At 44.7% G+C, this 3,581-nt stretch overlaps 1 long non-coding RNA gene across 1 annotated transcript in view; it reads right to left on the reverse strand.

The window, feature by feature from the left end:
• The window catches only part of LOC115415749 (uncharacterized), a 1,303-nt gene extending 690 nt beyond the window's left edge, over nt 1–613 (reverse strand). Inside the window, exon 1 of the long non-coding RNA XR_003934866.1 lies at nt 508–613. This is a non-coding gene — a long non-coding RNA (uncharacterized LOC115415749). The remainder of the gene's footprint in view (nt 1–507) is intronic.
• Nucleotides 614–3,581: the final 2,968 nt, after the last annotated feature.

Below are 3,581 nucleotides of genomic sequence, written 5' to 3' on the forward strand. Positions count from 1 at the left end.
TATATATATATATATACACATATATATATACATATATATACACACACACACACACACATATATATATATATATATATATATATATATATACATACATACATACATACATACATACACACACGCACACACGCACACACACACATATATACACACACACTCACACACATATATACACACACTCACACACACACACACACACACACACACACACACACACACACACACTTGTTCTTCAAACAGTGTGTGTCTATAAATAACCTCATTAACTCTAATTATGACCTTGTTCATTAAACTTCCTCCTTTAAACAGTTTGGACATGAACTGTGTCGGACACAGAAAAGGCTTAAATCCCACTGTAGACCTGGTCCTTGAACGCACCAGTGGAACTAAAGCTCTGTTGTTCGTCCTCTGACTCGGGTCAGAGTTAGCGCGGCACGCTAACAACAGCACACACACACACACACACACACACACATAACCCGGGTCAGACGGTCCCTGTGCTACTACCTGTGGTAGGTGCCCCTGGTGTGCAGAACCTCCTCCTCTGGTCCTCAGTTCCTGGTCCTGGTCCTGGTCCTGGTCCGGGTTGTTCCACCTGTTGCATTTCCTGAAACTTCCCTCAGATCAGTCAGACCAGAGCCATGGAAACACGGTTAACACACACAGGATCACGTGGTTCATGGAAGCCTCAGGTACTGATGGGATGTCCCAGTCTGTTTACTGACTGCATTTATTACCTCCGCCAAGGAGGTTCTGTTTTTACAGGCGTCTGTGTGTCTGTCTGTGTGCAAGATAACTCAAAAAGTTTTGGACGGATTTGGATGAACATTTTCAGTAAATGTTGATTCTGGCACAAGGAACAAATGATTAAATTTTGGTGGTGATGGGGGGATGGGGGGGGGGGGGGGGGCACTCATCTGCCTTGGCGGAGGTCTGTGCTCTCTGAGTGCTTTTCTAGTTTCAGTTTGTGATTGGATTCTGAATCAATTCAGTTGATTCACAAATTCATGTTTTTTTTTAATCAAATTTAGATATCACCTAGAGGATTGTAGAGCTGGAGTTAGCAGATCAGCACAAATACAAATTAAAGCCGCAAGCAGCATCTAAAGGCCCTCACCACGGGCACGTCCAGTAAAAGTATGTCCATCGTTCAGCAGGTGGCGCTCTAGCACCAACTTTTATGTCTTCTGATGAATGGGTGTAGGCCTGGGAGATTGGCAGTTGACTCAAATTTGAGGCAAATCAGTGTTTGTATGTCCGAACTGAACAAATTTTTGTATAAGTAAAGTAAAGTAAAAATAAAGTAAATTTTTGTATATGTCTGTAGGGGGTGCTATGCAGCTGAAATTAAATTTCTTCCAATTGAATGGGTGTAGGCCTGCGATATGTACCACTGAGTCAAATTTGAGCCAAATCGGTGTTCGTATGTTCGAACTGAAGCAATTTTAATAAAAAAAAAAAAAAAACTTGTAGGGGGTGCTGTAGTGCGAAATTTCAGGGTTTTTTTGACAAATGGCTGTAGGGCTGGGAGACAGATGTCTGAGTCAAATTTGAGCCAAATGGGTGTTTGTATGTCCAAGCTGAAGCAATTTTTGTAATGGTAAATTTTCAAAGAAACTTTGCACAGTTTGCAACATCGTCATACAAAAACAGTGACACCGATCCCAAAAGTTCAGCTAACTTTTGATGCCCCACTCCTCTAGATACTGTACACTGATTTGGAGCTCATTTGGCCAAACGCCCAAAGAGGAGATAGTTAAAATACGACGTCAGTAAAAACGCTGACTCAGCAGTTTCAGTTCAGTGTCCATGTCATGTACACGTTCTTAAATGTGTGGGCGTGTCCATGTCATGTCCGTGTTCTTAAATGTGTGGGCGTGTCCATGTCATGTACTCGTTCTTAAATGTGTGGGCGTGTCCATGTCATGTACACGTTCTTAAATGTGTGGGCGTGTCCATGTCATGTACACGTTCTTAAATGTGTGGGCGTGTCCATGTCATGTCCGTGTTCTTAAATGTGTGGGCGTGTCCATGTCATGTACTCGTTCTTAAATGTGTGGGCGTGTCCATGTCATGTACACGTTCTTAAATGTGTGGGCGTGTCCATGTCATGTCCACGTTCTTAAATGTGTGGGCGTGTCCATGTCATGTCCGTGTTCTTAAATGTGTGGGCGTGTCCATGTCATGTACTCGTTCTTAAATGTGTGGGCGTGTCCATGTCATGTACACGTTCTTAAATGTGTGGGCGTGTCCATGTCATGTCCGTGTTCTTAAATGTGTGGGCGTGTCCATGTCATGTACTCGTTCTTAAATGTGTGGGCGTGTCCATGTCATGTACACGTTCTTAAATGTGTGGGCGTGTCCATGTCATGTACACGTTCTTAAATGTGTGGGCGTGTCCATGTCATGTCCGTGTTCTTAAATGTGTGGGCGTGTCCATGTCATGTACTCGTTCTTAAATGTGTGGGCGTGTCCATGTCATGTACACGTTCTTAAATGTGTGGGCGTGTCCATGTCATGTACACGTTCTTAAATGTGTGGGCGTGTCCATGTCATGTACGTGTTCTTAAATGTGTGGGCGTGTCCATGTCATGTCCGCGTTCTTAAATGTGTGGGCGTGTCCATGTCATGTCCGCGTTCTTAAATGTGTGGGCGTGTCCATGTCATGTCCGCGTTCTTAAATGTGTGGGCGTGTCCATGTCATGTACACGTTCTTAAATGTGTGGGCGTGTCCATGTCATGTACACGTTCTTAAATGTGTGGGCGTGTCCATGTCATGTACCCGTTCTTAAATGTGTGGGCGTGTCCATGTCATGTACGTGTTCTTAAATGTGTGGGCGTGTCCATGTCATGTCCGTGTTCTTAAATGTGTGGGCGTGTCCATGTCATGTACGTGTTCTTAAATGTGTGGGCGTGTCCATGTCATGTACACGTTCTTAAATGTGTGGGCGTGTCCATGTCATGTACACGTTCTTAAATGTGTGGGCGTGTCCATGTCATGTAATCGTTCTTAAATGTGTGGGCGTGTCCATGTCATGTCCGTGTTCTTAAATGTGTGGGCGTGTCCATGTCATGTAATCGTTCTTAAATGTGTGGGCGTGTCCATGTCATGTCCGTGTTCTTAAATGTGTGGGCGTGTCCATGTCATGTCCGTGTTCTTAAATGTGTGGGCGTGTCCATGTCATGTCCGCGTTCTTAAAGGTGTGGGCGTATCCATGTCATGTACACGTTCTTAAATGTGTGGGCGTGTCCATGTCATGTCCGTGTTCTTAAATGCGTGGGCGTGTCCATGTCATGTCCACGTTCTTAAATGCGTGGGCGTGTCCATGTCATGTCCGCGTTCTTAAAGGTGTGGGCGTGTCCATGTCATGTACACGTTCTTAAATGTGTGGGCGTGTCCATGTCATGTCCGCGTTCTTAAAGGTGTGGGCGTGTCCATGTCATGTACACGTTCTTAAATGTGTGGGCGTGTCCATGTCATGTACGTGTTCTTAAATGTGTGGGCGTGTCCATGTCATGTAATCGTTCTTAAATGTGTGGGCGTGTCCATGTCATGTCCGTATTCTTAAATGTGTGGGCGT

This window comes from Sphaeramia orbicularis, unplaced genomic scaffold (assembly GCF_902148855.1).
Source record: "Sphaeramia orbicularis unplaced genomic scaffold, fSphaOr1.1, whole genome shotgun sequence".
Lineage (NCBI taxonomy): Eukaryota > Metazoa > Chordata > Actinopteri > Kurtiformes > Apogonidae > Sphaeramia > Sphaeramia orbicularis.